This window comes from Ursus americanus, chromosome 17, assembly GCF_024610735.1.
Source record: "Ursus americanus isolate L20-20 chromosome 17, mUrsAme1.1.p, whole genome shotgun sequence".
Classification (NCBI taxonomy): domain Eukaryota; kingdom Metazoa; phylum Chordata; class Mammalia; order Carnivora; family Ursidae; genus Ursus; species Ursus americanus.
In genome coordinates this window covers 22062791-22086169 of record NC_142143.1, presented here as the reverse complement: position 1 = coordinate 22086169, position 23379 = coordinate 22062791, and the positions used below count along the sequence as shown (strand labels likewise).

The 23379-nt window shown below is 39.9% G+C and overlaps 1 long non-coding RNA gene and 2 other non-coding genes across 3 annotated transcripts in view; 2 read left to right on the top strand and 1 right to left on the bottom strand.

The window, feature by feature from the left end:
• Positions 1-14222, bottom strand: part of LOC148108644 (uncharacterized) — a 436992-nt gene extending 422770 nt beyond the window's left edge. The window contains exons 1-2 of the long non-coding RNA XR_015727120.1: positions 13767-14222; positions 12923-13030 (exon numbers count right to left, since the gene is read on the bottom strand). This is a non-coding gene — a long non-coding RNA (uncharacterized LOC148108644). The remainder of the gene's footprint in view (positions 1-12922; positions 13031-13766) is intronic.
• Positions 14223-14349: 127 nt separating this feature from the next.
• TRNAD-GUC (transfer RNA aspartic acid (anticodon GUC)) lies at positions 14350-14421 on the top strand. Its single transcript has one exon. It is a non-coding gene; the product is annotated as a tRNA-Asp (tRNA).
• A 649-nt stretch (positions 14422-15070) lies between these two features.
• On the top strand, positions 15071-15142 carry TRNAW-CCA (transfer RNA tryptophan (anticodon CCA)). The gene has a single exon. It is a non-coding gene; the product is annotated as a tRNA-Trp (tRNA).
• The last annotated feature ends 8237 nt before the right edge of the window (positions 15143-23379 follow it).

The window sequence follows — 23379 nt, the reverse complement described above, 5'->3', positions numbered from 1 at the left end:
ATAGACTAAGACACAGGGAAACCTAGTGTTGCCAGCCTAAAAACTAACCAAAAAAAGCAAATTCTCAATAAACAGCTAATGCAGTACAATGAAAGTCAGGCCCTGATTTAAATCTATTTTGAATTCTCTGTGCCAACTTTCCCCTTTGTCAGTGTGTGGCTTCATCATGTGTGGCCAATGTATGTGTCAGACACTTTACAAAACACCAAACATACTAAATACTTCATTTAATTCACAAGAAGTCTATAAGAAAAGTATTTTGGGGTGCCTGGGTGGCACAGCGGTTAAAGCATCTGCCTTCGGCTCAGGGTGTGATCCCAGCGTTAGGGGATCGAGCCCCACATCAGGCTCCTCTGCTATGAGCCTGCTTCTTCCTCTCCCACTCCCCCTGCTTGTGTTCCCTCTCTCGCTGGCTGTTTCTATCTCTGTCAAATAAATAAATAAAATCTTTAAAAAAAAAAAAAGAAAAGTATTTTATCCTCATGCTACCGATAATAAATCTAAGGCCCAAATAAATCTGAGGCTCAAATAAATCTGAGGCACTTAATCAACTAATATATGGAAGAGTAGAGATTTGAAAGCCAACCCTCAACTCCAAAACATCACGCTTGGCCCACTACATACAAGAGTTAGCTGTGTAGCACTAGCAGGAAACCCTATATACCATAATAAACCAACTCTTCAGCATTCGATTTCAGTGAAATATCGTCCCGGAGAAGATCCCACTGCCTCATTCCTAGTTCTTTTTTGTGATGGTATACTCTGGCAATGCAGCCACTAATCTTCTATTTCACAGGGATGTTTATATAGTTATATAGTTGACATAGTTAATATCCTTTTCTCAACCAAAATTTTTACCAAACCAGTGTGTCAGCGTACACACATATAAAAGACCCCCTCCACCAAGAAACACCAGAAATAACATTATTAACACCAACATGCTCGCGTTGTTCTTTTTCTAGTTTTGATTTTTATAAGGGCACTTGTTGACTTATTACTGCCGTTCTGTGATGTAATGCAGACAAATAAAGTAGGAAGAATATATGGAAAGACTGTGAGTATGACAGGGCATTTATAATTTATCAGGATATTGGTACTAACCCCTCTTGTTTTTTTTATTTTTTGGTTTTTTACCCAGAAAAGGGGGGTCTGAATTTAACACTAAAATAATTCCTGGGACATAAACCATCAAATGGTTTCTATAAAGGTTCAAGTTTAAATCCTCAGCTTTGATTGTCCTTCTATCAACTATATTACCAACAACATCAAGGATAATAATGTGAACTTATAACTAAAGAGTGTTCACTAGGTTAAATGTTTTACACTTTACCATATTTAATACCAATAGCACCTCTATTGTATCTCCGCTCTTATTATCTGTAACTTACAGGTGAGGAAACAGGCTTGAATGGCTAACCCAGAACTACTCAGGGGAAGCTGTGGAGCTGGTCTTGAACTAAGGCCCACCTGACTCCAAAATCCGTGCTCTTAGCCCCTTTGCCCTCTTTCCGTTTGGCATGTGCCTTCTGCATGGTGGCCCAGCATCTACTGTACATTCTTCCTGTTCGGAGAATTTCTCACACGATGAGTCCCACTCTCAAAGACATAAGTCAGAGGCTTGCTTTCTCAGCCTCTCTGGCGACGAGGCACGGCTCTACTAATCAGATACATCCGGATGACAATTCAACTGGCAGAACAAGAGGAGGCAACAGGCAGTGTACTGAGTCCACACTTCTGGGAAAGGTGCAGGGGCAGCAGCCAACCTCTGGAGGCAGCAGAGACAGATGTTCCAGGGGACAGCCTCAGACAGCACTCTAACAGGGCCTTCAGTGTAGACACCATGTCATCCGTTTCTGGCTGTGAGGCCACAAAGCCTGACTCTGACCCTCTCAGAGTTTCTCTGAGCTGTCGGTTAGACCTTAATGAATTCTGTTTTTGCTAAACCAGCTACTAAGCTCTGTTACATGGGACTAAGAACCCAACTGGCACGATCCCTTCAGAACTCAACAAATATTTCAAAAAGAACCACATACACCTGTTTCTTTTGTTTTTCACAAGCTACATTCAGTTTTATTATTAATCATTTATTTTAAATGCACGCAGTTTTGGGAGCACCTGGCTGGCCCAGTTGGTGGAGGATACAACTCTTGATCTCGGGGTCCTGAGTTCAAGCCCCACACTGGGTGTGGAGCCTACTTAAAAAAAATAAAAAATTAAATGCACATAACTTTTTCTAAGTGGGTGAGTTCCCTAATAATTCATCAAAAGAGGTGGGACCAACTAACGTCCTCAGCTATGTAGAACAGACCACTGACTTTTTCACCAACTGAGAACCATTTCTTTCACAAGTGTAAATCCCAAAAAACCTCAAACACACATTTTTTCCCTTCGGAAGTATTTTCTTTCTTAGCTTTTTTGCAATTGATATTAATGTGATATACCTGGTTCTACCCATGAATTTGATCAAATTTGTATTCCACTGTCTTAACTTTATTCCTAAAGCCAAACTCTAAAACTTTTGCTCACTCTGGTCAGTTATTTCATTCTTATGAAATCTCATCCTTATCCACTACCTCTGTTCTACGGATGGATTGATCACTGTACCTTAAACGATGTTACATAATTGTAAAGCATTCAAAACACTTTAAAAAAAAAAAAGATTTATTTACTTTAGAGAGAGAATGAACGGGGCGGAGGGAGAGGGAAAGAATCTCAAGCAGACTCCCCTCTGAGCATAAAGCCTGACTCGGAGCTCAGTCTCACAATCCTGAGATCATGACCTGAGCCGAAATCAAGAGGCAGACACCCAACCAACCGAGTAAGCCTGGTGCCCTCAAAACACTTTTAATCTGATCTTGCCTACTGGTTGCCATCTAACCAATGGTCTTCAGGGTTCAGTGACATCACAGATACTGTACTGAAGTCAGGTGTATTAAATAACTGTGTTCACGGAAGGCTGAATGCTGAGATCCTCAGCTCTCTTTCCTTATTTGTCTCCCAAAACACTGGCAACCAGATCTGAATCCTCCAGGTAAATAACTGAAACACTCTCTGAGTAATCCAAACAGCTCAAGAGGAAAGAACTAAAGATAGTCATGGGAATAGAGAATGGTCACAGTGAGGTTCCCAAAGTGAATAAGATTTACCCACACTCTCAAAAGTGCAAATTGCCTTTTAGGTGCTCACTTATAATGAGGAGGCAATGCAAGGCTTCTAATCATCTGAGAAAAACCCATAGTGTGTGTGTGTGTGTGTGTGTGTGTGTGTGTGTGTGTGTGTAAGCATATATACGCCTGTAGCATATATATAACATATATATATCTAAACCCATAGCCCATATATATATATATATATATATATATATATATATATGCTATATAAGCATATATAGCATATGTAAGCATATACAGAAAAACCCTCTGACTGAGGGTCAGAGAGATGATTCTACCAGCCTGCAGAGAGGAAAAAGGGATCACATATAAAATCAAAGAATCAAAATTGCTTCAGATTTCCACACAGCAAAACAACTGTACAAGTTGTTGGAGGCAAAACAACTGTACAAGTCAGGGTTTGTCCAAGAAAACAGAAGTTACTCTAAGTAGATAAATAGGAAGGGTGTTAGCAGAGGGAATAGAGGCTTATACAACTAAGGGTTGAGGGTATGAAGGTCAGGGAGAAGCCAGTCAAAGCAGATGACTCACAGGACTTCACCTGCAAGCCTCTGAACATCTCAGCACTCTGAGACAAGCCACTGCCTTTGATCCCAACTGCTGAGCAAGGACCTGAGGGCCACCTCTAAAAGCTGAGAGAGGTCCCCGCTGATAGCCAGCAAGACAATAGGGACTTTCATCCTAGAGCTGCAAGGAAATGAATTCTGCTAATAACTTGAAGTAGCTTGGACACGTAGCTTTCCCCAGTCAAGCCTCCAGATGAGACACAACCAATTGACACCCTGATTTCAGCCTTGCAATACCCTGGACAGAGGAGCCAGCTAAAATGTACTGGACTCACAGCCTGTGGAAACTATGGCATAAAAAGTGGGTGTTGTTTTAAGCTTCTACATTTGTTACTTAGCAACAGAAAATGTACCCATGACAGCCTGCTGTCTGGGTGAGCTGAAGAACTTCTCTTCACCCCATAGAAGGGGTCAGCTTTGATTTCCTCTTGAGAACAGGGGACAGGCCACAGAGAGCTAGAAAGCATCAGCTAGAGAGCTGCCCACCCCGACTATATTTCTGCAGCTGGCCATTACCTCATACAAAACACACCTCTACCAGGTGTCCCAACTGTGGTATAGCCTGTGTTTCCCAGAACTCACTCTAGATCCCGACCCCTGACCTCCCAGAAGGAGCTTGTGGATTCTCTGAAGAACACTGGGGCTAAACTCATCTCGGAGAAGTGTTCAGCCTGTCTGAGAGCCTGTGGCTACAGTAATAAAGCAAGGAATAATTACCAAAAAATCAGGATAAAGGTTACGTCTTGAGGAGGAGAGCAGAGAATATAATTAAAGGAGAGCACAGGAAGGAATTTCAGGTTACTGGCCATGTTTCACTTGTGAACCTGGGTAACAGGCTCATGAGTGTCATTTTACCATTATTCTTTATAATCGACATGTTTCATACAGTCTTCCGCGTGTATTACACTCAACACATAGTACTTAGCAAAATGTAGTGCTAATTGTAAAATGGTGAAGTGGAAGACATGAAACTAAAGATTAAATTTTCATCCTGACTCCTCTGCCCTTGACTTTCTTTCCTTAGAACTTAATAGAGTATTAAAAGTACTAGTCATAAGAAATGGGGTCCTTGGGAGCACCTGGCTGGCTCAGTCAGTAGAGCATGGAACTCTTGATCTCAGGGTTGTGTGTTTGAGCCCTACATTGGGTGTAGGGATTACTTAAAAAAATAAAATCTTTAAAAAAAAAAAATGGAATCCCTGAAAATCAGGAACCTTTTAGAGTTTCCATTAGTAGGGAAAAGGTGGGATCTCTGATAAACAATAATAGATTGAACTCATACCTCAAAACTTATTTGGAAATAAATTCCAGATGGATCAAGATTTATATGTGAAAAACTGAAAACCTGAAAGTATAGGCCTAAGATATGGAAGAATTATTTTATAATCTGGGAGTAGGGAAAGCCTTTGTGAGACAATACAAAACACAGAAGCTATAACAGGAAAGAAGCTATGTTTGAATGTTTGAATCCTTAGGGAAAAAATACCATAAACAGACTCAAAAGACATTAAAAAAAAAAAACTAGGAACAACAATTTACATTCCTACAAATCAATCAGAAAAGACCAATAACTTAATTGAAAATGGGCAAAGGAAATGATAAAAATAAGTTCCCAAAAAAGGAATTTCAAATGGCTTTTAAACATAGGAAAATATACTCTATCTTCTCCATAATAAGGGAACTGCAAATTAAAACTACCAGATTGTCAGATTAAAATTTTGATAACACCATGTAGATGAAGGTTAGAAAAACAGATGCTCTCGCATATTGCTGGAGGGAGTATAAACTGGCTCAACCCCTGTGGAGAACAATTTGACAGTATCTATCAAAATCTGAAATGCATATTTTGGCAGGCACCCTTAGTTGTAGACCCCAAAATCATTCCTCCCTATTCCTTGCTAACAGAATCCAGTTGCTCAGGTGGCAAAGTGCCAAGCTCCAAATAATGAGTTTATTTATTGATTCATTCCTATTTAAGCATTTTCTGTGTACTACACACTGTCCTAGGCTCTGGGGATACAACAGTGAAGGAAGCAGACCAAACCCTAGTCTTCATGATAATCCTGCACCAACTAATAGAGATTCCAGAGTAAAAAGCCAACTGTAGTATTTTGATGTATATTTCAAATAAGAGGGGACTATATGATTTTCTTCCAAACTAAGACACTTTTGAGAGTGAATGGAGTGCTATTAATAAAATACACTGGGACAACAAGTGCTAACTGGGATTCTTCAAGGCAAACTGGGAAACGTGGTCATCTCTAGTAACCCTGAAATAAAGATGATACCACCACTGTCTCAGCTGCTGTTCTAAACAATGCCCTTCCATTCTCCACCTGGAGTCCTCCAGTCCACACTGCAAGAAAATTAGGACCCAAACTAGCTTTAGAGAAAGTACAAATGATAGACAAATATGAAAAAATACTCAACCTCTTTAATAATGAGGAAAAATGGGATTAAATCAACAGTAAGAAGCCTTGGAAGGATTTCAAAAAGAGAAAGGATGTGATCAGTATGCTTTCAAAACATGTGCCTCTGATTTCAATGTTAATGCAATTATATAATTTTCTGGGCATACCTCCAGACATAAAGTGATTAAAACATTAATGTTAAATTAAGGAAAAACAGTGTTATGCTAACAAATTTCAGTTCTTAAAAATAGCACAGAAGACTAGAATACTAAAAACTGAAACTGGAATCACTACTCTTTTCCTTTTGCCAGATAGTCACTTTCCCAGTCTCCTTGTGATCCAGTAGTGGCTAAAGAAACATAGGAAAACAACCTCCAGAGCGCTTCTGGAATGGTTTTCTTCCTGTTAAGAGGGACAAATTCAAAAGGAGCATTTGCTCAAACCGCCTCCTCCCTCATGCTCCAACCTCAAAAGTGGCCCTGATGTCTGGAGCTGCAGCAGCTAACTTGAACCATGAAGTGACAATCATGAAAAGAAGTCAATCTGTGTAGGATTGCAGAGGAAAAGCATCTGAGGAAAAAGAACACAGAGCTCTTGATGACCTTGGTGAGCTACTGAACCAACTTGGGATGGAAGAGAAACTTTCTTCTGTATACACTTTTGTACTTACTAAATTTCACATTTTGTGCATGAATCTCCTATGAAAGGTAGCATAATATGCCACTTTGCCATAAGAATTATTTTGGAAAAATAATTTGGAAAACAGCAGGTTTGAGAGGGGAGCTCTGACCAACCTTTCCCTTCCTAAAAGCAGGAGATAAAACTCCCATGTGAAAGATATCCTTCTTACACCAAAAGAAAAGAAATATGCTTATCACCAGAGATGGGGTATCAAGCTGAGAGAATTCTGTACAAACAGATCTTGTTAAAATAACTCTTATCTTCCTCTAGCCTCCCCATATATTTTGGTTCCTTATCCACAATTGGCTCTCTTTGTTCAAACTGGTATATAAGCACTTAGGTTTTGCCACTTCTTTCAGCTTTTGTTTTCCTATGGGGGGCTCCCACACACATGTAAAAGCTATATGTTTTTCTCCCATTAATCTGTTTTATGTCAGTTTAATTCTCAGATACAGTGGAGATCCTTAAGAGAACAGAGGTAAAGTTTTGCCTTCCCAACACCCATTCAAATAAAACTTGAAGCCTGGGATCTTGTCAGTTCATAAATATTTAAACCAAAAATATCATTTGCCTATATTGGTTTGCTTTGTGGGGGTTTTTTGCTGTTATTGTTTTATTTTTTCAGTGGAAATGTAATTTTTAAAAACACACAGTTTGATGAAAAATGCAATACGAATAAATTACAGACAAAAAGGACTTTCAGAGGTGCCTGGCTGGCTCAGTCAGAAGTGCGTGAGCGTTGTGAGTTTGATCCCCATGTGGGGTGCAGGGATTACTTACATACATACATACATACATAAACAAACTTAAAAAAAAAAAAAGGACTTTCAGTATCAACTCTCAGAGTATAGTGATAAAGCTCAAAGTGGCATAAATCATTATCAGGAGTCAAGCTTATGTCTAAGTATCCAGACCTCTCTCACCTAATGTGTTGGCAATTACTCCAAAGTATTAACTTGCTATAATTATAGAACTAAATTTGTCTTTCTTAGTTTCAGAAGCCAGAAACCTACGCTGACTGCTTTCAGAATTGACTTACTATTAGATCTCTTTTAAATATGCAGATGCTGATTTTATGTGTTTTTAAAAAATCAATAACCAACCCTATAGTTTAAAGACTAAACCTGCCAAGCATTTTGGTGCGTGATTACTTCCTCTAAGATGCCAGACATTCTGGTCTCCAGGCATCACCATCTGGGGCGAGTGTTGTGTGAAAATGGCCGTGATCTTTGTGGGTTTTGTCTAGTTATACCTCACTGGGACACCAGAGGGCGCGCGGAGGGCAGGCACTTGTTTTTCTTTAAATCCTGAATCAAAAGTCTCGTGGAGAACAACAAAAGACTGGGAACGCAGGGGCCGGAAGACAAAGGGACAAGGGAAAAAGGGCTGCACACCCAGTTTTACGACGTTGAAGTTTGCTTCCTCATCCCTTCACCTTCCTACCTTAAGGAAGTAAAACAATTTAAACTGCAAAATGAAATCTTCAACTAAAAGGAAAATCAGAGTAGAATAGTCACTATAGTTCTAGCGAAGACTATCACAAGTGTGCATTTACGCTATTTGCTTTGCTTGGTATTAAGTTTTTTTAAAAAAGTTATTGTTTTTCTGAATTCAAGAATAATATATGCACATAGTAGAAAATTTGAGAAATATAGAAAAGAAAAAGAACAGGGATCATCAACAAGCTCTCACCCAGATAGAACTACTTTTAATATTTTCACATCTTTCTTTCCAGACTTCTTTCAATATTTATAAATGCAGGGGTGCCTGGCTGTCTCAGTTCACGGAGCACAAGTATCTTGATGGGGAGGGAGGGGCTCCTGAGTTGGAGCCCACCTTGGGTGTAATGATTACTTAAATAATTAAACTTTTAAAAAAGCTTTTAAAATATTTATAAATGCACAGAAAAATAGTACTCTGCATACTATTTTGGGCTAGTTTTGTTCTCATTTACTATAATATCAACTTCATTTTTATCAATAAATTGTGATAACCTTGCTAATAGATTATCACAAATAGAGAAATTTCACAAATGAGTGATTCACAAATAGAAGAAATTTCAGAAGTGTTAACAGGCAGCTTTCCTAAGACGGCAACTTCAATGCCACACCTGAGTAGTGTGCATTTAAGTCAGGAATTTTTCTGTTGCTTTGCGTTCAGACCTTCTAAAACAGGTAAAGACTAAAGTAAAGAAGTAGACACTACTTCATCCCACACGAAATAAGCCGAATGAATGTGTCCTTCCAGCTGAGAACTGACCCCAAAGGGCAAGGGAGAGTGTGGGTGAACAGGACCCAGTGGTCCTCCCAGTGGGGCCCGTGCTTGCCTTCAGGCCTGACAGATTAATGAGGACCATTACTAACACCAGCAAGCCAGCAGGTGGTCAGAAGGACAGGAAAAAGTCAGGAACAGGAAGGTCAATGACCTTGAGGCTTGTGGCCAATGCCAGCAGGTGCTTTCCTCAAAGGAAAAGAAGCTGAGACCAGCCCAGGAGGAGTTAGCCACAGGGAAAGTGATGCCCTGGATTCCCTCACATCACTGCAACAATTTAAGGATAAAGTGGTGATATTCTTGGCCCTGAGAATTAGGGAAGTCACTGGAGCTCTCTGGGCCTCAGTTTCCTTACCTATATAAAGGAAAGGGTCAAAAAGGTCTGTAAGGTTCTTCCTGGCTCCTCAAAGTCTGTGATTTTTAACTATCCCCAACTGTACATTATAATGCACAGTGAGGACGTTTCCTGCCTCCTGCAATCCTATCCCACCAGGAGTAGGCCCTCTAATTTGGCATTTTGGAAATCCCCACACACTCTTTCACAAGCTCTGAGCCTTTGCATTAGTGCTTCCCTCTTCCAGAAGTGCTGGAAAATCTTTTCCCTTCTCTTTCAAACCTCATCATCTTTTGAAGGCTCAGCTGAAAGTGGTTTTCTTTGGCACCCCTCAGCTCCCCACAGACCCAGTCCTTCCTTTTCTGTAATCCCATAGTAGTTTACACTAGTATGTGTTAACTATCTTTCTTTGTGACCTTAACCTTCTTGTGCCTCAGTTTCATCATCTGTAAAAGGGTAAGAATTACTATACTAAATTTACAGGATTGTAAAAACATTAAATAGCTTTCTTATGTAAAACACTTAAAACAGAGAGTAGGCTCTCAGTAAGCATGGACAGTGCTGCCACCATAGCACTTAACAAACTATCAGTAAGAGGGTCCACCTCCCCCGTGAAAACGGAGTTCCTCGAGGGCAGGAAATAAATATTACTCATATCTTTGTCCCCAGTGTCTATCTCCATATCTTGCACAAAGAATAGATGAACAAAGTTGGGTTTTTTTTGTTGTTGTTTGTTGGGTTTTTTTAATGAGAAGGAGAAGAAAAGACTAAAGTGTTGATTGCACTGGAGGGGAAAAGATGTTTGCCTCTCAGTTTTGACTCTGGTTTATTTAGATAAATTAGGCTGGGAAACAGAGAAGTATGAGCATCCTCGACAGAAACCTTTGTCCTTTAATAATCTAAACTTGTACCCAGCTAGGTCTGTCTTCCAGGCCCAAATCATAAACATTCACCTTTGAATTTGAATTTTAATGTTTACGGAGGGTTAGTTTCATATTTGCATAGGAAGTTTTGCATTTTAATAAATGTAAATCATGTTTCTGTGAATGAATGATTATAGAATCCAAAAACTACCCAGGAGCAATTTAGACTGTTCTTTACTTATGGAAGAAGAGGAAAGGGAAAAGAGAATGTTGACTAGTGAGCTGACCCAAGCTCTTGTTTACATTGTGTTCAAAGGTTAAGTTGAGGAAGTGAAAATAATAGAGGAAAAAAGGGAAGAACACAAGAAACCAGGTCATGTATGCTCTGATAAGATCAAAAATTCTTTACTCTTAACTATTTTGTTGTTGTTATTGCTATTATTCTTTGATTAATGATATGGTCTCCTTTGCTCAAATGAAAGTTCCCTGAGGTCAGGGTCTTTGTTCATCACGGCACCTCCAGCACCACGCACAATGCTTGGCTTATTTACAATGAGTACTTAACCATGATGTTCAACTACCTACTCAATGTGTCAACCTTAACACATCCCAAACTGAAATGCTGATTATCCCCCAAAATACCGCTCCACATGCAGAGCTGCCATGTTGCACACTTCCAAGGAGTGCCAACCACAGAGCATCTCTGTGAATGGTGCCCTGCCTCCTCCCCAGTGTGCTCTTGTTCGGGGCCAATGGTAGGCTGCCCCAAAATGGGCCACTTCGGCATTAATGTTATTTTGAGTTAAAAAGCAATCCAAACCCAGCTGATTCAGAAAAAGCTCTTGAGCTAACCCACAACTGCCTAAAAGAATTGAGACAGAACTAAGTATGGTAGACAGGGAGGAACCTAGCAAGGCCTGTTTAATTAAAGTCCTCTCTTCATCCCATTGTTTCTGAGTGGCCCAGCAAACACTTGTTTACCAAATATTTACTCTTTTTCATTCTTCCTCAAGAATGCTTTCCTCCCCTTTAAAGACCAAGACCCCTACCCCCTTCTCTTCAGTTACTAATGACATCATATATGCCTCATTTTGCCTGTCTTTGGAATTTCCATATCTGTATGGATTCCCTGTATGTACGCTATTAAATTTTATTTTTTCCTATTAACATGTCTCATGTCAATTTGTTGTTTTGTTTTGTTTTTTTAAGAGGGTTGGGGAAGAGCAGAGGGAGAGAGAGAAGCTTAAGCAGGCTCCATGCCCAGCACAGAGCCCAACGCAGGGCTTGATCTCACAACCCTGAAATCTGTCTTCTGTCAATCTGATTCTTAGTCTAGCTAGAAGGGCCTTAAAGGAAACAGGAATTCTTGCTCCCTTCACGTAGACTATCAATAACGATGGTGCCCTCTGAAGTTGTGCACTACTCTTCTCCACTTCAGTTGATAGGAACTCTAGCCTTCCAGGTGCTCAAACCAAAAAGTTTGGAAGCATCTTTGATTCCTCTTTTACTCTTACACCTCACATTCATGCTATCAGGGAGTTCTGTCAGGAAGGCTCTACCTTCAAAATATGTCAGCACCTCTCACATTCTCCACAACTCCCAGGCTAGCCTGAACCACCTCACCTCCTACATGGGTTATTACAATAGACCTCATTGGTCTCCCTGGTTTCAGTTTTGGCCCCCTACAGCCTATTATCAACCCAGTAGCCAAAAAGTCTAAAGCATAAATTAGGCCAGGTCACTTCTCTGTTCAAAACCCTACAGCAGTTCATTTCCCCTCAGAATAAAAGTCAAAGTCTTTACAATAGCCTCTAAGGCCCCACAGGTCTTCTAGATACCTATATGACCACACCCCTTACTTCAAGTCTGTTCAAATGCTACCTTATTAAAATGAGGCCTATTTGACCATTGTACTTAATTTGCCACTCTCTAAATCCCCTTACAATGCTATTTTTTTTCTGTTTCCACTCTTGTCACCATCTAGCATATTCATTATTATATTCTTTGTTTATTGTCTACCTTCCTTCTCTTAGAACATAAGCTGCACAAGAACAAAACGTATCCACTAAAACCTCCCCAAATGTCTGAAACAATGTCTGACACATTGTAGGTTCAATAGTGAATGAATAACTATAGTGCCTAAGCAATTAGAGACGAGTAAATATTAATACAGGAACGAGTGTGACACATTATGTTGATACTAGAGATAAAGATTTTCTCTCCCTAATTTATGATTTGTTAATATACAAGTATGTGGAACTATACAGCAGGGTAAATTTTGTACAAGATTTGCAGTCAAGGCTCGGGTGATTTCTGGCTTCTCACCACTTCCTATCTTGACTCTACAGGATTCTCTTTCTCCACCTGTAAAACAGGGATAAAACACCTCCCCTATTGACCTCACAGGACTGTGGAGAAGATGAAATGAATGTGAATGGTTCTGCGAGCTGTGATAAGCTAGACAACCAGTAATTTAGGTAGTGTAAGGTTTGAAACTTTCAATAACATTGATTGTCATCATGCTATTCACCTCCAAAGAGAGTTCTGGGCCCTCTCTACTGCCAGTCAGATTTTAACCTTTACTTTCACCCAGTGCTGACAGTGAGGAATCTCTGAGCTCCCTTACCCTGTTCAGGTTAATTATCCTCTCTTCCTTTCCATTTTAGGAAAATGGGCAGCAGGTGCTGTTTCCTGCTCCATCATCTCTGCTGACTCAGTCCGCTTCTTCATTTCCCTAGGGAGGAAAAAAAAGTAAAAACACATCTATGAACACTGGCATAGCTTTACCACAGCTGAGGTGGAGAGGATGATGTCTCTTCTGAAGAGACAAGGATTAAGCTTCTTCTAGAGGGAGTGCGGGAGGGGGTGAAGACAGGCTATTAATTAATCTGGGTTCCCACTACCCTGCAGTGTTGCCAACAGAGAAGTTCTTTCACTCTTCCAAGGAAAAAGAAATCATCATAGTTATCACAGTGCCCTTTGGACTTCATAAGAGTTACTAAGAGACTTAGAAGTAGAAGGAGGCCACAGGACATGGAGTTTTATTGAGGCCTTTGGTGTTTTAAGAGTAAAAAAAAAAAAAAAAAAAAAAGCCAAGACAGGCTTCAAAAATTGCCTTTTTTTAAAGTCTGCATTAAATAATCCCTTTCATAAGATGGAAAACACCATGTAACCTATGATCCCCCAAAAATGTGTTAATTCATTACACTACAAGGAGTGGATTCCATAAATTCAAGTTCTACAATGAAAACTTTCAATCATGTCAGTTTGTGACTCTACGAATTTGCATTTTTAGAGATAATGTCAAAAGTTTATGTGGGAGGTCCTCCTTGGAACAGGTTTGATCCTGTTTATGAAAAGGCTAAGGATGGTACAAATTAGTCTATTAGCATACCTTCCTAACCCTATGTTTAATTAACGGCACATCCTTGTTTTGAGTTACTTCAATGTATTATTATTTTGCCACTTACGTGTTTATCACTTTCAAGCAAACTGCAGACGCCTCAGGAAAGAGACCGAAATACAGAAGGAAAAAAAAATCAGCTTAACAGAATTTCATTTGGCCACAGCTGGTCCAATGCATGAGTCCTTTTGTGTCACAAAAGCTTACAAATTGTTTGAAGAGGCACTGTACTGTGGGACCACATTGACTGCCCTGGACATCTGGCGACCATATGATATCCTTGAACTTCGACTTCAGAATGAAAATATAAATTTGTGAAGGTAAAGTTCTGCTTCAAGTCACATCCTCTTGGTCACTATTAAATTAAAAACCACCCGCCACAAACCTAAATCATCCGAAAAGCATAAAGAGCTCCGGAAAACAATTTTCATCAACTCATCACTACTCAAACTGGAAGCGCATTTTGTTTCATTATTCTAAATAATTTACTCTTTCCACCAACGACGAGTCTAAGGTGCCCAGAGCGGACAGTAAGAGGAGAAGCGGTCCAAGTGTTCCTATTTTCACACTTCCGGGAGGTAAGCGGAAGGGAAATGAGCGTGGAAATCTTTCCTACTTTTGAAGACAGTTGGAGAAACTTTTCTAGCAGCTCCTCGTTAGTATAGTGGTTAGTATCCCCGCCTGTCACGCGGGAGACCGGGGTTCAATTCCCCGACGGGGAGGTTGGTAGCTTTTTTTTTTTTTTTGTTAATCCAACCGCTTTTTCTGGATAACAACTACGAGGCGCCAAACCTGCTGACAAATACAATATGCAGATCTTTTATGAGTGTGTCTTTTAAAGTGGGTGAAATTTAAGCCTGACGGTCACTTTGGAATAAAAGCCTACCCTGACAGTTAAAGCTTTATATTGTTGGTGAAAGAGAAAAGGAACTACAGGCGCCTCCGCGTTACCTAACCAGCAGCTAGCTGGCTCAGGCGTGCGCCTGCGCAACGACACCCGCCAAATTCCAACTTGAGGTCATGAACTCGGCGCGGAACCCGAGTGGGGAAGGGGAAAGAGAAGGCGGAGTTTCCGCCCCTAAAGGGGCGGGTAAGAACGGAAATTGCTCGCTGTGGAAGAGGAAGGAACAGTTTCCCTTGACCCTGGGTACCAGACTGAAAGGATAATTCAGTTCTCCCGCCTCCGCTGGTCCCGTCCCAAGATAGGTGGAGGGTTAGCGATCAGTAAAATTTGGGCGCTAAAGTGCTCAGTTTCCAGCTTCAACGTGTATCGGGTGGAGGGGCAAGGAGAGAATTGAAAAAAGGTGCGTGTCCGGAAGAAACGCCATGTTACTTGAGTCCTAAGAAACTGCACGAGGCACAGCCCAGCAGGACCTCGTGGCGCAACGGTAGCGCGTCTGACTCCAGATCAGAAGGCTGCGTGTTCGAATCACGTCGGGGTCATGGGCTTTTGTAAACTTTTTTAGAACGCTGGCTTCTAAAGATGTAGTATTCCGCCGTTTTTTGAAAATACCCTTAATTTTAGGATTAAATCTTCTTTTTTCGAATGGAATCCTAGCAATCCTTAGTGTGTGAAAAGACAAGGCTGATTTTAGATCGTGGAGTCTTAACGCTGATCTTTCTGTTTGGCTTTGTAAAGTGAGTTTTTCTGTCATTGAATTAAAGTGCATAATACACAGAAATGTGGACTGTTACTACTGTACACTAGTGGGCATATCAGTCCAACCGTCCTTAAGATATGTACAAGCCGTTTTCCCAAAAATGGTGTTAGACCCTTTTGAAAGCAAGGACAATAAAGTAAAATTTCTAACTTTGAATATTGTTGCAGTTCACACGTCTTAGCCTGTGTGCTATTAAACAATCTTACAACGTGTGATTAGTGTCCCACTTTTACAGTCCCTACTCCTCTGTGTGACCTGACAAGGGTCACCCAAATTTCCAAACAAGGTAACTTACTACATATCCTTGTCTTTACTAAATGTTTTATGATAAAGGTGGGAAAATGAAAGAACGTGGTAGAAGCCATTGGACCTAAGTGATATATCAATGCCCCCTTTATATTTTCACCAATTCATGTGAGTGAGGACCAGTCAGATACCACTTTCAATTAATCTCTTTAATAGGGAGCAAAGCTTAGTCACCTTTGTGAGCTCCAGGACTCTTAGTACTGAATAGTGCCTGACAGGCATGTGTCAAACATTTGTTGTACAAAAAATGAATAGCAAGATGATGAGAAATATTTTTAGATCTTTGTTGGCTATGTTCCATAAAAGTCCCTGAGGTTTTTTTGCTCGTTGTTTTCAAAATATATAGTTCAAATTTCTTATGATTTAACCTAATACATCAGTATAGTTGGACATTATATTTTCACTTTGTGTAGTTTGTTCTTTCTCCTATCTGGATGGATTGAGATTAGACCATCCATTTCAACAGATATGAACCACCAATTATGATGAGACTAATACTGTGCTCAGCACTGAGGGATACACTAAGTAATCAAATACCATAATATGTTGGGCTAAATGCCATCAAAGTAACATGAACAGAGTGGTATGTAGATGCTAAAATTAACTCTTCCTTGGGTAGCTCAAGAAGGCCTCATAAAGGAGAATCTTCAAGAATACAAGTTTGCTATGTTACTTTAAGGCGTTTATTTATCCAGTAGACATACATGAATGCCTTCCATGAGTCAAGCACTGTCACTTAATATCCCTGGGGTCTGATTTCTTCAATTATAAAAGTAGTGGTTTTCTTTTTTTTCTCTATTTTTTTATTTCTATTTGCTAGGGCTGCCACAAGCAAAAGACCACAGACTGGGAGGCTTAAACAAGAAATTTATTTTCTCATAGTTCTGGAGCCTAGAAGCTCAAGATCCAAGTGACAGCAGGGTTGGTTTCTTCTGAGGCCTGTCCTTGGCTTATAGGTGGCCACCTTCTTACTGTACCCTCACATGATCATTCCTCTGTATGTGCACACCCCTGCTGATATCCAAGTTTCCTCTCATAAGGACACCAGTCAGTTTGGATTAGGGCCCACTCTAATGGCCTCATTTTAACTTAATGCCATCTTAAAAGTCCTTATCCCCAAATATAGTCACATTTTGAAGTATTCGGGGTTAGGGCTTCAACATATGAATTGTGAGGGGCCACAATTCTGCCCATCACAGAAGTTATGTTCCTTCTCCCCTTGCAACCTTTGGATGTATAGCATTTATCTGTAAAAATACTCACTTGATCTTAGCTTGGACCAAGCATGTTATCTCATTTGTACAAAATCATACTCTTATGAGGCAGAGCAGGTAATGTTACCCTGTTAATCATTTTGTGATAGCAGCTATAGCAAACTAATGCAGGTTCTTTGGAGAATTGCTAGTTCTCCAGCATGGTTGGAGAGGAAGAGAGAGAGAAAGCTTACAGAGGTAAAACAGGAGTCAAATCAGTCAGGACCTTCTAACTAATTTGGATCTTATTCTGAGGGCAATGCAAAGCTATTATTCAAGACTATAAGACTATGACAAGGTCATCTCTGGCTTTACAAAGAATGTAAAAAAAAAAAAACCCTAGAAAAAACCCTAGAGCTGTAGTTTCCAGACCAGTACCCTACAAACAAGTTAGAAATGCAAATGTTCAGGTCCCACCCCACACCTACAGACTCAGAAGTCTGGGGACGGGGCCTAACAGAGTTTTCACCAGGCCTTCAAAGTGATTTTGATGCCAGCTAAAGTTTGAGAACCATGGGCCCATAGAGCAAGGCCAGAATGGAGGTCCCACTTACCTGACAGGGTTGTTAAGACAATCAAATAAGGCACAGCATAGGGAATATTGTCAGTGATACTATAACAGCATTGTATGGTGACAGATGTTAGCTACACTTGTGGTGAGCACAGCATAACATATAAGAGAAGTTGAGTCACTATGTTGTACACCTGAAACTAATGTAACATTGTGTGTCAACCATACTCAAAAAAACTTTAGAAAAAAGAATCAAATGAGATATACATAAAAATGTTGTAAAGCAGTATATATATACACGTCATTATTTATACTGCTGTAGCTCTAAAACTGTTATTTCACAGGTTCCAGCTTCTTTCCAAGTTTGGACATCTGTACTTTCCTAGAATAGCCCATTTGCTGACTTGCTATAACTTTGAAACAACTTGAAATCCAACACTTCATTTTAACTTTAACTTCTACAACCATTGTATAGGAATGATGTCAGGAAAGAAGCTCTGACATACAGGTCCATATCTGAATTCCCACTTAATAGATCTGTGATTTTGTTCTTTTCCTCTAAAACCTTTCCAGGCATTTATTCTTCCGAGTGGCTTTATCCACTACTACTGAATGCTCTCAGCATTTATTTCACCTGTTTAATAAACAAGGTTTCTCTTTTGAGATTATTTTTAATCAGTTTCGTAAGACTGATGAACTGATAAAATGGAGCCTTTGGAAATATAAAACTGAGAGACTGAATTCTAATAAGTCAAGTAATTTCCCAATTTCTCACACTAATTCCAGAAGAAAAGTAGTTATGTTTATAAAAGCATGTGTTAGGGGTGCCTGGGTGGCTCAGTCGGTTAAGCATCTGCCTTTTGCTCCAGTCATGATCCCAGGGTCCTGGGATTGAGCCCTGCATCAGGCTCCCTGCTGGGGCGGGGAGTCTGCTTCTTCCTTTCCCTCTACCCTTCCCCCACTTGTGCTAGCTCGCTCTCTCAAATAAAATGTTTAAGAAAAAAAAAAAGGTTAAAAAAAAAGCATGTGTTCATCATAGAAATCTTGATAAATACAGAAAAAATAAGAAAGAAAATAAAAATTACTTGTTCCCCACAACCTAAACAAAATTACTACAAACATTTTGGTCTATATCCATTTAGTCTCTTTTCTTTGTATATATTTTTAAATAAACACATATCCATACACACTGTTCTTTACAGAACTGAGATCTTACTCTAATATGGTTCTCTATTTTTTCCTACTTATTTTTTTACCTAATGCTGTATTGTGAAAATCCTTTCATATTCTTAAAAAAAGAGTCAAGAACATGACTTTTATGACCATGTAGTATTTGGTCATCTGCTTTTGACTGAGGTGACAGTCACAACCAAGCTCTATGCAAAACAGAATAATGAAAAACAAAAAAGTTGGCTGTATGTTAATAACATTAGAAACTTCAAAAAGGAAAATGAAGGCAGTTACCCAAGTGATTTATGGGAAAAAAATTTCAGAACAGTTTTCTGACAAAGTCATTCCATTGATTTATTTTTTTAACGTGTAGCTTCACATAGGACTATCTTTCCACTGTTCCACAAGGTTTTATGTATCAGTGTTGTAACTTTTTTAAACCTAAAACCTAAATAAATAAAACCTGTTTAAACATAAAAGATAATTTAAAAAAAATTTTTTATGAATATAACAAAATAAAAGTCTTTTTTTTTTTCCAATTAAGAAATTTCACAGCGCAGCAGAGCATGCGACTTTTGATCTCAGGGTCATGAGTTCAAGCGCTATGTTGGGCATGGAGCCTACTTAATACTAAAAAAAAAAAAAGATTTAAGAAATTTCACAGGCGATGACTCAAAGAATCAAGTACTTGAGCAAGAGAGAAGGATGAGATCCAGAGTACAAGGGGTGGAGTTCTTTCTGATAGAAGTTCTCTCTTTTCCATTGAAACAAGAAAGATGCAGGAGCAAATGAACACGGATATGACCTTCCGAAGTTGAGGCATTCCCTGCAGATGGTTTCCAGTTCCTCAAGTATGGTTCAAGTTCACCACCTGAATATGGGGGAATAGGTGGGGGGGAAATGAATGTAAAAGACTTGAGTAGAGAAGCCAAGGTATGAATGGTTAATCCAGAGAACAAATAGTTTTGCCAGCCAGTATGAAGTGCTCCCATGAAGTCTGAGGTCATGAACCAAAACCAGTCAGCCCTGTAGTATGATTTTTCATGGCAATCTTTGCTACTTGGATGCCAGCAATGGAATGGAAATGTTTGTTTCAGTAGGGTTCAGTCCAAACAAGACTAAGATTCTACCTTGAGGTTCCTCCAAGTAAGAATAGAGACATTGAGGTAAAAGAGTTGAAAATGTCTGCAAAAGCAATTATAAGGATTGATCGAGGTATCTAAGTTGGGTGAGTTGCAAGTGTTCATGATGTCAGAAGTATAGTAATAGATTTTTTTTAAGTGTTGGGCTTAATGGATTGAAGGTGTTAATAGGTCAGTGAGAGTATAATAAATGAGCTGAGGAAAAAGGCTAGTGATTGGCAACTGGGATGCTTGAAATTGAAATTTAGAAGGCAAAACAGTTATTGATGACAAGGTTCAAATCCACTTGGAGTGGATGGATGATATGGAATAGAGGAACAAGTTGTTGGAGATGAGGAGGTTACAAATCTAAAAGGCCAAGTGCTGAGGGTACCTGGCTGGCTCAGTTGGAAGAACATATGACTTTTGATCTCAGGGGTCATGAGTTTGAGCCCCATGTTGGGTGTAGAGATTACTTAAATAAACTTTTAAAAAAATAAAAATAAAAGGCCAAGTGCTGGTGTTGCATGGGCCATCTATGAGAATATTAAATTCACGGGGCACCTGGGTGATTCAGTCGTTGGGCATCTGCCTTTGGCTGAGGTTATGATCCCACCTGAAAGGAGCTCCCTGGTCAGCGGGAGGCCTACTTCTCCCTCTCCCACTCCCCCTGCTTGTATTCCCTCTCGCTGTCTCTTTGTCAAATAAATAAATTAAATCTTTAAAAAAATGTTAAATTCACAGAGAATATAGACAAGGATGGTGAGGAAAACTAGAGCAAGGAAAAACAGCCTATAATATCTTGAGTGAGAGTGGCCAGAAGGCTGATAAATGATAAAGATGATAAAAGGTAATTTAGCCAATGATATGAACTTCAAATGTTTCTGAAGGAGGAAAGAGGAGAAATAGTTTTGAAGCAGTAATCAGGAACAAAGAAGCCACCCAAACTCTGTAGCCTAACCTCTTGGCCTTAAGGTACACAGAGTACGAGGAAAAAAATAACTCCTACTTAGAAGCTCTACAGCAGAGTTAAAACCAAAAATTACCTTCATCACTAAAAATTAATAGTGCTGGGGATATAGCTGGATGCATCTAGGACACTTCCAAGTCTGAATTTGATAAGTCATGACTTTGTAGGTGATGCAGAAAGGCCATCTCACTGTCTGATAGCTTATGACATCAACCAGGTCTCCTGAGAAATGTAGAATCTGCAAGTAACCTCCAGTTGATAGTGTCTAAGGATAAGAAAAGGAGAGGTAATTAAAGAGAATGAAAATGTTTTTGCTCAAGGAATATTCAAGCATCTAGAATGCAGTTCTTTGTGAATTATACTACCTTTACTGTTGGCCTGTGGGACATAGTACTTATCTATTTATTTTAAAGATTTAATTTATTTGACAGAGAGAGAGTGGGGATGGGGAGAAGTAGAGGAAGAGGGACAAGCAGACTCCACACTGAGCTCAGAGCCCCACTTGGGGCTCGATCTCAAAGCCATGAGATCATGACCTGAACTGAAATCAAAAGTTGAACGCTTAACCAACTGAGCCACCCAGGTGCCCCATACTATGTCGATTTAAAACAACTTGCAAAAACAAACAAACAAACACCTTACAAACTCAATAGGTGATTTTTTTTTTTTTTTAGCTTGTGGTTAAAAAGTAGGCTGAAGTATTGTCTCTAAGGATTAAACGGCCTGGAAAATGGAAAAATATCTGGTGCAAGGGCCCTGTGAAAAAAGTCATTGCACTATTCTTGGGTGATTCTGTGACTTCATCATCGTATTCTACTCACATCAAATTTAGGTAGAATATTATCCTCAGGTATCAGTGATGCCTCCCTCTCTATGGATCCATTTCAGGGACCAAGATGCTCACGTATCCTTAGACCACAGGGCAGCTGTCAGAGCCCGGAGACACTTCTATGTACCCAACCTGGTCAGATCATATATAACCCTGGTAACTCTGACGCTTTTCAGATACAGCAGCAAAACCTACCTCTTAAAAATTGTTAGTATAATCAGGCCAGTGCCAAATTCTTCAACTAACAAGTTAACAATTTAGCAGGATAATTTGCTAACTCAAATAGGGTAGATAGACCCATCAAGTCTTGCCAAGATTATGCAGACTGGGACTATCCCACATGCAGTTATTACATTTGCAGTGCAAAATCATGATCCTTTGCCTCTCAGCTCAGTCACCCCTATAAAGATAAAAGCAATTGCCTATGTGCCCAGGGAAGCTGTGGGGAGAAAAATGAGGTAGCTTTCACAAGGCATCCTAAAAATGTACAAAACAATTTGCCACTTAAAACACAATTTTTAATTTGCATTACTAGCTTATTACTATTGCTGAATATATATGATACTGAGAGTTTTAGAAATAATTTAAATATAAAATTGCCCCTAGGAAAAGAATCCATCCTTAAACAGTGTCTCCTCAATTTGAACAAAATAAAATAACTTAACTCATAGGGAACATTTTTAGTGACGGCATTTTAAAAAAATTTCCTAAACTTAAACAACCATGCGGAAATCAGATCAACATTTTTAAAAATTTTAAGCAGCTTATAAGAAACAGTTTGGAGGTCAGAATTTTGGGGAAATGATTCAAGTACCCCACATGCAAGCTCAGTTTCTTTTCTTTCTCAGAGGAAAAAACATCTTGGAACATATATATTCATGAGAAACGCAAATATTTGTCATCAGGGGTATTTGTTTTCAGGAAGGCATTTTAATCTTATGAAATTTCTGAGACTTTTTAATTTGGGTCAGTAATATGGGTTTGATTAGGGTTCCCGGCCTGATTATAGGTCACCAGGCTCTTCTATGATTGAAATCTAGGTATGCACCACCTCAGTTATCTTAAGTTGCCCATTAAGGCATTCCTAAATGTTTTGTGGCATCCTGTTGTATTACTAAACATAAGGTTTGATTAAGTTATGGTAAGATACTTATGGGTGTAAGAATCTAACCCAGAGGTGCTCTCAACGAAAATGCAGTTGTGCCCCTATGTTCAAAATGAAATAATTTAGAAACCTCCCGACCTCTAGGGTAAGAAACGAATGGAATATTTGACGATACAATTTTGTCACAAATTCAGGTGCATTTTAAAGTGCCCAGTCGTCGAGGTCTAGCTTTTCCTGAATTTCAGGAACAAAAGAAGCATTCGCAAGGAGAGGGATTTAACTGCTTGCCCTCCCCTTTCCTCCCCCCAGGTAAACCAAATCAAGGAAGATGAGTGCCAACAAGCACGTCTTGCTTCTTTTCTTTCCCTTCAGGGATAGAGGAAAGGCTGGGGAAGGAAAGGCTGCGGTCATTCTTCGGTAAATCAGTGTCCTACGATTGAGAAAGGCCCAGCCCAGGGTCCTCGCAGCTGGCGTGAAATTCGGCCCATCCGAAGGCGATCGACCCCGGAGAGGAAAGCTTCTTCTCAAGCAGGGCGGGGGAAAGGAAACTGCACACACAAGTACTACGAAGGGGCCCTTATCAGCGTCTTAGGGGAAGGGTGGAGAAAAGAGAAATAGAAACGGACCAGGCGCCGGGGCTCCCGCCCGAGCGGCTTTTAAACTGCGTTTCTACAACCTCTCGCACCGTGCCGCGGCTAATGGAACCCGCGCGAGGGCTCCTACCAATCACCGCCCGGCTTCCTCCCACCGCGGG